Raw genomic sequence first — 13,487 nt, 5'->3', positions numbered from 1 at the left:
CGTTAACGTGTAGGGTATGGGACATTACTCGGGAATCATCGATTACCTAAACCAAATAAGATTTTCGTTGAAAACTTTAGATGGATAACCAAGGTCATTAAGGATAACCTTTAACCAAACGCACCCTTAAGGTTTAGAGATTGAGTTATAGTATTTAAGCTAAAAAAATTTTAGATGCTCACAGGGTATATTTAGGATGCCTAATAATATTTTTTATTTTTTATTTTAGCTTTGGAGTTAAGTCAATTAAATTTGACCTTTAGGGTTTAGGGGTTGAATGATAGTATTAAGTTAAAAAATTATAAAAAATAAAAGAAATTAGGTACTTATGAGGTATAATATATGTATTTGGAGTTTTAAATTTAGGAAATGTAAAAAAAAAAAAAAAAAAAATTAATTGAGGTGTCTCGAGTCAGGACGCACACGAGTCTGTAGTATCGAGAACCCCACAACAAACTACTGTAATGTACTCTCCCTCGTAAAAAATTAATTTAATTATTTATATCAGATATTAAACTAATAAGAACATATACTACACTTGATCTTAGGAAAAAGACTGAGAAAGATATAATTTTTAACATTGTTGGTCCAAAGTATTTATAGAAAATTCTCCGCTTAAGATGTGAGACTAAAGAGAATCATGATAGTATATATTTTTTTATATAAAAAATAACTACATAAAATTACTAATAAATTTTAAAATTATTTTCAATGTGACAAGAAAAAAAGACATTAACTTAATTTAATTTTTGAGTTCACTAAAATTAATGATTAAAGGATCCAGATTTTTAATTAAATAGTAAATTTTTTCTATTAATATATATTAATATTATTTTTATTAATTTAACTTAATTTATTTTTAAAGAGAAAATATTTTTATATTTTTATATATTTAATCTTGATTTCTGCCCTTTCTTTCCAAACAAACAAGATAATACATGCATGTTTTAATAAACCTTTACTCACCATCTTTACCCTCGCTAGCTTTCGAAAGCACGAACAATGTCTATAAGCTAAGCAAAGCCAATCTTCTTCCATGAAAATTAATGATAAAAGTTCCCTTTTTTATTGTCAATGATTCACTTATGCTTAATTATCTAAAAACAGATTCTCTTATGTTTCATTCTTGAGAACATTCAAAGCATATAAACACATTGTGAGGAAGTTTCCTTGCGGGCAGAACGAACTTTTTTTAAGTGCAAATTTATGAAGAGCATAAGTTGACTTCGTATGCTCATTACTTGGTCGCCGTTATTTTGCCTCATTCATGCATGTCTTCCTCTTTGCCTCATTCATGCATGTCTTCCTCTTGATTACCTGCACATAGTATTTCAATCGAATAATATTAATAATCAATTCTTTAAGTTTTTTTTTTCTAATATTTGCTTTCTTCATATTTTCTACTCTACTTCGATTCAATCTGGTCAATTAAACATTTGTGAATAAGTTTGATATTCGACTTGATAAAAGTTTATTTATGTTCATTCAATATACATAAAATTAATTAAAAAATAAGTTTGAACAATTGATTAAATTAAACAAAAAAATTTGAACACATATGTGTTGAACTCGTTAATATTTGCGAACAACATTCGCGAATAATGTTAATGAATAACGTTCGTGAACAATGTTCACGAACCATATTCATTAATAATTTTTTTTTTCAATATACTAAATAAATAATAAAATAAAATTAATTTAAATTATCAAGCTCAATAGCTAATCAAACAACTAAAAGTTTCAAACAATCAAACAAACTTGAATTTAGAGCTCGATAATATCTAAATTAAACGAACCAAGCTTGAACCCAGCTCAAGCCAAGCTTGAACCCAGCTCAAGCCAAGCTTGAACCAAGATTAAGCCAAGCTTGAATTGAGAGCTCAATAACACCTAAACGAATCAAGCTCAAACCAAGTTTCAAACAAATTTAAACTCGTAAAAAAATAAACCAAGCCAAACTTGAACAATCATTTCAAAAGTTTGGTTCATTTCAAGCTCGGCTCAATTATCTTATTAAACAATTTTGAATACCCTAAAGTTCAACTCATTTACAACCGTACTAGTCAATCGACAAGTCTTGTTGTTCTTTTCCTTCATTTAAATAATGATAGGTCATGAAATAGTACATGCCATATGAGTTGTTCTAAATTTCTCGGGACGATATAGTGATTAAGATATGAGACATTGTCATAGGAAATTTTGGAATCGAAATTCAGCGCGTTCGAGTATGTCTTTTTCTATGTCTTGATCACCTGTACTAATGGTTAGTAGTCACTTATGATTTACCTTCTCTATATTAATCTAAAAATGGATTGATAAAGGAGCTAAGGTGAACAAATCACCTTTTACCCCATAATTCACCAGAAAAATGCCGAACTGCATTCAATGAAGGAGCCCTCTCAATCATTGTAAGTGCAGAATCAATTCAAACTTTGTCTTATTTTAGTCTATCATGAATCCTCCAAAAAAAAAAAAAATCAATTATTTTGATCTACAGTAAGTTTGATTTGATGGGATAATATTGATGTATTATTTATTAATTGTAAAACTTTTAAATAGATATTGGGAAGTACAAACGATATCTTCAATTAATTACCAAACGAAAAACTCCCGGTAAGTACAATATTGATCTAAAACTTATAGTTTTAAGTATTGCAGTGCAAAACAATTTTTAAGAATATCATTCATTCAAAATGGTCAATAAAAAAGAATATAAATCAAACTGATTCTATTATTGGCGGAAAGTATTCAACTTTGAGAGGAAAAAGGGTAGAATCCGTAGAAAAGTATGCGGCGCGCTCAAATTAGTAATTAAATTTGGGGAAATCGGATTATGTTTCCTTTTGGGTTATATATATATATATCCTCGACGATGTCGGTGGATATTACTCGTGGGCACTTCTGATTATTAGAGGTGTCTCTATATGTAAAAAGCATCCACGGGCCACGTAACAAATTTTTCGAGACACCTGAATTAATACAAGCGCCTTGCATCGTTATTTTTTTTTATTTTTTTAAAGGTGCCTAAATTAAATCATGCGCCTCGATTCTTTGTTTTTCCATTTTTTATTTTTAAAAACAAAAAATTCTTTAAATTATAAATTCAAAAGATATAAATACATATATTACACTATGTGAGTACCTAAAATTACTTATCTTGAATACTATAATCTAAAAACGAAGCCTAAACTCTAGAGAAAAATCTTTTTATCTTAAACCCATTATAATTCAACCCTTAAATTATAAAATCTTAACCCTAAATATATATAATAGATCATATGAACATTTAAAATTTTTAATCTAGAACATTAGCTATAATATAAGAGAGAAGCTTGAACCTTAAAGAAAAAAAATCTTATTGACTCAAACTCGTTATAACCCAACAAGATATTATACTGGTTTCAAATCAACACTGATGCTGGTCTTTAAATACCAACACCAATGCTGGTTCTAGTTTGTAAAAATTAGCACCACCTTTATGTTGGTTTGTACAAACTGGTATCACCTTGTATGCAGGAAAGAGAAGAGAATTGCATGCAGATGAGAGAGGAAAAAAAAAGTTGAGTAAAGGTCATGTCAGAGCATCCACGTTGAATGTGTTGGTGCAATTTGCACTAACAATCTAACTCTGGTTTTGATGAATGACAAGTAAGTTAAGTTATGTTCTATTATGATCTAATCACATGATTAAGTGTGCAGTACGAAGTCCAGATAGGTCAACGGGCCAACCAGATATCTGACAGGAAATCTAGCTAGGTTAACGGACTGATCAGATACCTAGTACGAGGTCCAGATAGGTCAACGAGCTGACCAGATATTTGGCGAGAAGTCTAGCTAGGTCAACAGGCCAACTAGATAGCTAGCATGAAGTCCAGACAGGTCGACCGGATGTCTGGCAAGTTGGTAAGTTAAAATAAGTCACTGGAGGAAAGTGAACTTGTGAGGACGTGTCCCGGTTAAGGGGACAGTAGGCGTCGGTTCAAGTTAGGTCCATTTCGGATCCCTAATTTGAGACCTTGACTAGTTCCTGGTCCTAGGAGGACAGGAACTAATTAATACTGCTCATTATTATTGTGCTAACATTTATCTTACAGGTTATCATTTTTGGTTACTGGACTAACGTTATTTTGCAGGATAAAGGAGCAAAAATTACCTTCGGATGAATAGTATTCGAAGGCGTCTTTAAACTTAATGAAAGACGCCTTTATACTGTTCATAGAAGGCACATTCCAAGGGTATGGAAGACGCCTTCCGCAGGATAAACTTTAGACGAAGTCGCGGTTAGAGGTCGTGCTGTTCGAGATCAACTTTCTCAAGTTGGAGGCACCTTCAATGGCTATGGAAGACACCTTCAATGCCCTATATAAGCCAGTCTCGAGGAAGATTCAATACACAATACTTATATGAGCTACTACGCGTCCATTTGATGTTTCGACTGCTCCGGACTCCTACTACGACTCAATTGAGAAGCTACTACACCCTATGACTGTTCTGAGAACTTCTGATCACGGCCGACAGACCAACATCGATACAAGAACAAGTCACTTCAATCCTAAGTGTCGGTAACATTTTTATTGTACTTAAATTCTACAAACGGAAAGTGCAGTCTGTTTAACTTCACCTCTCCCGGAGGTACCGGAAGAGGTTTTTAGTGGATTACTCATCGATAGGTCTGCGAGACCTGAGTCTTGGAGTAGGAGTCACTGAAGTCTCCGAACCAAGTAAAACCTCCCGTGTTTTCTTATGTTCTCATTCCACTTTAATTTTCCGCCATGTACTTAATTTTTAAAAAGTTTTTAAGACATGTGATTCCCCCCCCCCCCCCTCTTCACATGCATCTCGATCCAACAAGTGATATCAGAGGTAGGTTCTGATATGAATTAGTACAACCACCAATCAAGCCAGGGGAATCATTTTTTTTGTTATTTTTCACATTCTATTTGAATTGGTAAAACTTTACATGTTCAGATAACTTTTTGTTTGATTTTAACTTGAAGTTGGCGCAACATCTCTCAAGCTCTTTTATATTTCTTAATCTCAAACTCTACTATTCCAAGACCAAGTCTTGGCACCTCATTTAGTTTTCTATGTACAGCTGTGAAATGGCCCAAAATAAAGGATACAAGATCGTCCAACCTCCCCTCTTCAACGGTGATGACTTCCCGTATTGGAAGAAGCAGATGAAGGTATACCTAAAAACGGATTTCGACCAGTGGTTCAGTGTCACCAAAGGGTACAAAACACTAATGGACAACACTAGAATTCTAATGGACCCGAAAAATTAGAATCCTGAAATGAAGAAAAAGTATAAATTGACTTTAAGGCCCTTAACACAATCCAGTGCGAGCTAACAAAAGAAGAGTTGAATCGCATCGGCCCTCACGAAAACGATAAAGAGTTATTGGACAAACTCATAGAACTACATGAGGGGACCAACGACACGAAGGTAACGAAAAGAGACTTATATCTAAATAAATTGTTTAATATAAAATTATTGGAAGGTGAGACTGCCAGTCAGCTGCACGCGAGGATAAAAGATATCCTTAACGGACTTCACATCATCGGCCACCAGATGAGGAACCGGGATCTAATCAGGTATGCTCTAAACGCATTTCCTCAAAATACATTGCGGGAATCCATTGTGGATGCCTATAAGATTTCGAGGAATTTGTCAAAATTAAAATTAGACGAACTATTTTGTGAATTGGAGCTACACAAACAAACTAACGCTAAACTCAAGAAAGATATTGCTCTTATTGCAGGGACATCAAAAGAAAAGTCCAGAACTAAACCTGAACCTGAAATTGAGTATGACCAAGACTCACAGGATGAAGAACACCTGGTGAACCTGGTAAGAAAGATGTTCACCAGGAGAAAGAAGAATTTCAGTTAAAAAGGACCTATAAAAGATCAACTCCACCTCCAATTCTAACATAAAGAATGTGACATGCTTCGGATATAACAAGAAGGGGCACTACAAGACCGATTGCCAGAATCTAAAGAAAAAGAAGGCCCTCAAAGCGGCGTGGGATGAATTGTCCAAAGACTAATCAGATGGTGGAGAATTGTAGCACACCAACTACCTCGTGCTGATGTCTTTCGAATTAGAATCGGAGAACGAATCAGAAAATAGGTCTAAACCTGAATCGAGCCATGAGTCCACACTCATTTCCGAAGGTTCTGATGAAGTATATGTTGGACCCCGTGGTTGTTTTGATGTGATCAACTAAGTTAGGTTATGTCTTATTTGTTATTTGATCCCTGTGTCTAGCTAAGTGTGCAGGAGCTTAGGAGCACAGGAAGTCGAGCGGAAGACACGGCTAGCGAGAAGGACGACACGGGAAGGGAGCCGACAGACTCGGTGCGTCAGAAGGACGAAAGAGCTGCGGAAGAGTACACCGGTGGATGAGAAGAACGTGAACAACCTTCGAGAGACGAGAAGCTGGGATGGAAGCCTGCTCGAGGAGAAGGTCAGAAATTGAGTTCGGATGAGCCCTATTTCGGTTGACCGAAAAGAAGGCAAAAGGAGGTGGAAAAGCTAGCTTGATGCGCCTTCAACGAAGTGTTGAAGGCACTTGCGTTGCCTGTAGTGCTGGAGGCGCCCTCATGGCCTTAAGGGCGCCTCCAACCATGTCCGAGGCCTCCTCAAGGCCATTGGAGGCACCTCAGACCCAGTCTAGTGACCGTTTTCACAGATGGATAAAGTTTTATCCATCTACTCGGCTGGAGGCGCTCTCAACCTCTTTGGAGCCACCCTCAAGGCTCGAGATAAGTTTTCCAGGAGCTATATAAAGGTCCCTGGAGTTAGGAAATTAATGAATCAACTTTGAATCAATTCCTAGCAACTTGTAAGAGTTTTTAATGTGTAAAAGACTTCTCCGCCTTCAGAGAAGGAAACTTTTCTAGTGCGCTTGTTCAACCACCTTGGATTAACAACCTTCTTAGTTGTAACCATGTCAACTCTTTGAGTCTTCTTTCTTGGTCAACGGAAAGGCGGAATTTCACCTGCTCAGCGTTTTGCGGCCCCAGGAGGTAAGTCGGATTGGAAGCTACGACTCCGCCAAAGACCTCTAGGAAAAATTCCTAGAGCTCCACGAAGGCACATCAGAAGCGAAATTAGCAAGGCGCAACATCCTCCGGACTCAGTTGACTAATCTCCGGTTGAACAACGATAAAAAGGTTGCGCAACTTTAAGCAAGAATTAAGGAGTTGATAACACAATTGAACAACCTCGGAGAATCGATAACAAACTGAGACTCGATCCGATACGCACTCAACACCTTCCCAAGGTCTCCAGAATGGGCGTCCTTAGTAGATGCATACTACATCTCTAAGGACTTTGAAGTAAGTACTTTAGAAAATATGTTTTCTACATTCGAACTTCACGAGTCTCAAATTGCAGAGCCTAAACAAGTACAGAAGCCAAATCTCAATATTGCCCTACAAGCCAAAAAGGATGATCCCGACTCTGAAGCGTCGATCGATGAAACTGAAGCAGCGCTATTGGTAAGGAAGTTAAATAAATTTATTAAAACTAATAAATTTAGATCGCAGTCAAGGAAACAACAACGCAACAAAAGGACGATCCGATGTTACAACTGCAACGAAGAAGGGCACATCAAGGACGATTGTCCGAAACTAAAGAAAAGGGACAAGGAGAAGTCTCAAAGGCCGACGTCCTCGAAGCGCAAGAGTCTGAAGGTTACATGGGATGAATTGTCATCCTCGGAATCAGAAGTCAAAGCATTCTCGGGATTAGCACTGATGGCCAACCATCTTTTCGAAGAAACTAGCTCGGAGATGAGCATAGATGAAGAGAGAGGATCATCAGAAGAAGAAAGTTGCGATGAAGGTGGTGCATCAGATATAGAGGTAAGTGAGGTACATAATCTGACTCCCAAGTAGTCCTTTCAATTCATAAAAGTTCTCACTAAAGACTTAGTTAAATTAGAAAAGGAGAATAATGAGTTGAAGTTAAACTTAACGAAAGCATGCTCACTAGAAATGTACAATAATTTAAAATTACAGAATGAGAAATTGAAAAATAATTATGCATGCTTAAATAAATTCCCAAAATCAAAATGCAAGTTATATGGAAAATTAAACTAGTACATTAGAAAACATCAGGGACAACTTAAGAAAGTTCCCAAAAGTTATGTACCCCCTAAGTTCTTGATTAATCTAGTAGGAAGGAATCTTTACTGGATTCCAAAATCTTTTCTAGACTAATTTTTTTTTAATTTCAGTGAGAAAATTAAATGTTAATTTTTTTTATGAGGCTTTGTCTAAGAAAGTGGTTGTTGCTCCAATAACCAAGAAGGCATAATGCCTCGCCACGACTTGGAAGCCAAAATATTGAAATAAAATGTTTAATCAACTTTTTGTTAAAGCATTAAAATTAGAATTAAATAATGCTTTAAAATTTTTTTCAAACATTTAAAAAAATTATTTTTATACTTAGAAAAATGATTCATGCATAAAATTTTTACTTAGAAAAATTCTCAAATAATATTTTTTTTCAAAATTAAAATTTCTTCTGAAATTAGAAATTTTTGTTTAAATCTTACCTAAGTTTCACTTAGAAAATTTTCAAAAGAAAAATTTTTTAACATAGAAATTATTTTGAGATTTTTTTAAACTTAAACTTTTCCTTAGAAAACTTCTACTTGAAAATTATGACCCCATTTTTTTTCTGTGATCGAAGGGGGAGAGAGAGAAACAAATTTAGGGAGAGTTAGTTTAGGGAGAGTTAAAATTTTAAAATTTCTTTTTCTTAGTGTTGCAAATTCTTTTATTGCAACCTTTCTGCTTAAAATGTTAGTTTAGTAATTTCTTTAAATTACTATTTGTTTGTTTTTTTCCCTAACTTGAACTTGGGTTGATGCATATCAAAAATGGAGAGATTGTTGGACCCCGTGGTTGTTTTGATGTGATCAACCAAGTTAGGTTAGGTCCTGTTTGTTATTTGATCCCTGTGTCTAGCTAAGTGTGCAGGAGCTTAGTAGCACAGGAAGTCGAGCAGAAGCCGCAGCTAGCGAGAAGGATGACACAGGAAGGGAGCTGACGGACTCGGTGCGTCCGAAGGACGAAAGAGCTGCGGAAGAGTACACCGATGGACGAGAAGAACGTGTGCGACGTTCGAGGGACGAGAAGCCGAGACGGAAGCCTGCTCGAGGAGAAGGCCGGAAATTAGGTTCGGGTGAGCCCTATTTCGGTTGGCCGCAATCATCCAGGCAATCAGAGCTTCGGATGACAAAAAGAAGGCAAAAGGGGCTGGAAAAGCTAGCTTGAGGCGCCTTCAACGCGCCTGCGCTGCTTGCAGTGCTGGAGGCACCCTCATGGCCTTGAGGGCGCCTTTAACCATGTCCGAGGCTCCCTCAAGGCCATTAGAGGCCCCTCAGACCCAGTCTAGTGACCTTTTCGTAGATGGATAAAGTTTTATCCATCTACTCGACTGGAGGCGCCCTCAACCTCGTTGGAGGCGCCCTCAAGGCTCGAGATAAGTTTTCCATGAGCTATATAAAGGTCCCTGGAGTTAGGAAATTAATGAATCAACTCTGAATCAATTCCTAGCAACTTGTAAGAGTTTTAGTGTGTAAAAGGCTTCTCCGCCTTCTGAGAAGGAGACTTTTCTAGTGCATCTGTTCAACCGCCTTGTATTAACAACCTTTTTGGTTATAACCATGTCAACTCTTTGAGTCTTCTTTCTTTTCTGTTATTGCCATTATTTCTTTTATTATTGTTGCTAATTTTTGAGTTGAAAGTTTGAGGAGGGTATTTTCATTTACAGGCAATTCACCTCTCCCCTCTTGTCGGCCCCGCTGCACCAACAATATACTTTACTTTAAGCAAAAGATTTTTCAAAATTATTACATGTTTAAATAAGAAATTAACTAACTCTAAAAATTATATAAATGAACTAACAAAATAAAATAACAAACTTAATGAATAATTAAAATCAAGTTCAACAACTGAACCAATTCAAGCTGAAATCCCAACTCAAGTTGCAAAACTTGAGGAGGATAATCTCAGATTGAAAAATGAAATAATTGAACTAAAAGAATTACTACAAAAATTCACAACTAGATCCAAGTATCTCGACATGATACTTGGGTTACAAAAAGCTGAGTACAATAAGTCCGGACTCTGATACAAGTTCAGCTCAACCAACAAATCCTTTATATCATTAGTTAATCAAAATAAGACCCAAACTAAAGCTTGGATTCCAAAGCGTGCCTAACCACGCAAGTAGGAATCAACCAATATTATATACCTAAAAATGAGATCCATTACATAAAATCAAATCCAACTAAAACCTTAAAGTTAAACCAAAATAAATCTTCAAAACAAAAATTCTAAACTTAAAAATGAAATAAAATCAAACAAATCAAATTACCACTATAGTTATAAAAGTAATCGACACACACCCAAAACTTAAAAATCAAACTCAACAATTCAGGGGGAGGCTCCAAATTAGTTAGCACATCCAAAGTAATAACCTATCTGGATAATTTGTACTAGCCTAAATAGGGATAACAGTTTAACATAACAAATGTACTGGTAAAATTTTGGATGATAGTAGGTTAGAGAAACTCTGTCTAAGCATGTCTAGGAAGATATGACTTCGACCTGGTGCATTTGACTTAGTGGAATGCAACTAACTAAAGCTACCCCTTACAAATCCGAACTAGTTAGACCAAGGTTTTGTACTAAGTTCAGTGGACAAGACTATTTGAAAAATCTCGAAGGCATGGTAACTCTAATGATGTCCAGGTGACTCACCATAGCCTAGAAGTTTATCCAAAGAATATCTGTTTATTGAACCCAAAGCTAAATCTGAATCTAACACAAAGTTAAACTAAACCCTGAAATTAAAATTAACTCATCTCACAAAATTATAAGATTCCATGATTGAAAACGTAAATCGGGTGATATGATTAAGGACTTTAAAATTATATTTAAAATTAAAAATTTAAAAATCAAACTTAAGACTTAAAATTAAGATTAAACTTAAAAACTAAAATTAAAAATTAAAACTTAAAGTTAAACTTAAAATTAAAACTTAAAGTTAAACTTAACTTATTCACCCTAATCAAATTCCAAATCAAGTTTAATCTAAATTGGTTTTTAACTCCTACCTGTTATAGGAAACCAAGTGGATATTAGACAGTGGTTGTTCCAAACACATGTCTGGGGATCACACCAAATTCACTCAATTAACATACAAAAGCTTAGGAATAGTTGCATTTGGAAACAATGACAAACTCAAAGTAATTGGGATAGGTAATATTGAACTTAAAACCAATTTTACTATTAAGAAAGTATTACTTGTTGAAAATCTCAAATACAATCTTCTTAGCATTAGTCAATTGTGTGATTCTGGATATAAGATTAGGTTCCTATCCTCTGAATGCTTGATTCAACACATAGATACCCCTACCATAAAACTAAAAGGGTTTAGGAAGGACAATATCTATGCAATTTGTTGGCGTAGCGGGGCCGACAAGAGGGGGTGAATTGCCTAAAATAGAAAAAATAAAACCCCTTCCCGATACTTAGACTTAAACTAGAAACACAATTAAAAATAGAATTAACAACTTAAAGAAATAAGTAAAAGATAACTATTTACTTGATTACAACATAGTTGGTTGTTAATCCAAGACGGTTGAAAAACTCACTAAGAATCTCCTTCTATAAAGGCGAAGAAGCCTTTTACACACACTAAAAGCTCAGAAATAACTACAAAAGTGATTATAGAAGTTGTTCTTCTATTTCCTAGCTCCAAGGGCTTTTTTATAACTCCTGAAAATTCTATCCGTAGCTTGAAGGCGCCTCCAACGAGGCGCAGTGGATAAAGCTTTATCCACTGCCAACGATAACTTTTCCTGGTCGAAGGCGCCTTCCATGCTCATGGAGGGCGCCTTCCATGCTTACGGAGGGCACCTTCCATGCTCATGGGAGGTGCCTTCCGTCTGAAGGAAGCGGAGACGCACAAAGTGTTGGAATGTATACTAAAAGCCTATTTTTTTGTATAAACATTTATTTAAAAATAAGAATCACATTGGTCAATATCTATATTTATATGCTAAGTGTTGTTGTTCAATTAATTTATATTATAGATAACATGGCGTGTGATGTCACACACAGAAGATCATGTTATCAATTCCTTATAAATTATAAACAGTAACTCACGATTGAGATGGAAAGGAACAAACCATTGAAATAGTCATAGTGTAATTAGGTATTAGTTTATCTTGACTGATAAATTACACTAGTACACTCTGAGTATATTGAGTAGAACCATTTAAGGTAAGTTCTTTTTTTATATTGACTTAATAAAAGAACAAGACCTTAGTTATTATGGAAGTATGTACTCTTAATCCTAATAATAACAAGCACATATATTTAGTATTTATTTATTTGACTTATCAAAGGGTGAAATTTAGCTCGATAAATCAAAAGACCCGATAAGTTGAGAAATAATATTACTTATAGTGTGTGTTGTTGATTATAGAAGGAAACTACGCCCTATAAATCTAGGTTGATAATGTCCTCAAGAGGAGCTCATAAGGATTATCATGTTAAACCCTGCAGGTGGACTTAGTCCGACATGATAATAAGGTTGAGTGGTACTACTCTTCGACTAAGATATTAATTAAAGTTAGTTGTTAGTAACTTAATTAATTAGTGGACATCTGCCATTTTAAATACAGGGAGATTAACACATTCATGATAAGAAGGAGCGCAAAATTTATTTTGGGATTGATGCGGTAGTTCAATAATAATTCATTAGTGGAATGAATTATTATTGATGAAATTAAGTTGGGTGTTCGGGGCGAACACGGGAAGCTTAATTTCATCGAGAGATCAAAACCAATTTCTCCTCTCGGTCCCTATCGTAGCCTCTTGTATATAGAGAATTATATCTACCTATACCCACTTCCTTACCCAACCTAAAGGGGTCGGCCAAGCTAACTTGGAGCCCAAGTTAGGGCCGGCCAAGACCAATAGGATGAGCTAAGTAGGTGGCCGGCCAATGCTTGGAACCCAAGCATAAGTGGCCCACCCTAAGCAAATTAAAAGGATTTTTATTTTAAAATTTTTCTTATGTGGATTCCATGGTTTTAAAAGAGAGTTAAAATTTAATTTTTTTTCCTTTTATAGCTTTCTACAAAAAAATTAAGAAAAGATTTGATATCTTTCCTTATTTGTATATTGAAAGGAAGATTTTAATTTTAATAAAACTTTCCTTTTTGTAACCATGTTCATGATTTAAAAAGAGATTTTTAAAATTAAATATTCCCTTTTATAAGTTTCTACCAAAGATTAAGAAAAGATTTGATATCTTTCCTTATTTGTAGATTGAAAGGAAGATTTTAATTTTAAAGAAAACTTTCCTTTTTGGAAATCATCCACATGTTTAAAAGAAAGATTTTAATTTATAAATTTCCTTTTATAACCAACCATGAAGGGAAAAATTATTAGAG

At 35.1% G+C, this 13,487-nt stretch overlaps 1 pseudogene; it reads right to left on the bottom strand.

The window, feature by feature from the left end:
• Positions 1-397: 397 nt before the first annotated feature.
• On the bottom strand, positions 398-569 carry LOC122039223 (annotated as a pseudogene).
• Positions 570-13,487: the final 12,918 nt, after the last annotated feature.

This window comes from Zingiber officinale, chromosome 1A (assembly GCF_018446385.1).
Source record: "Zingiber officinale cultivar Zhangliang chromosome 1A, Zo_v1.1, whole genome shotgun sequence".
NCBI classification, from domain to species: domain Eukaryota; kingdom Viridiplantae; phylum Streptophyta; class Magnoliopsida; order Zingiberales; family Zingiberaceae; genus Zingiber; species Zingiber officinale.
Note: the sequence above shows the minus strand (reverse complement) of the source record. Positions and strands in the feature narration are given on the sequence as shown.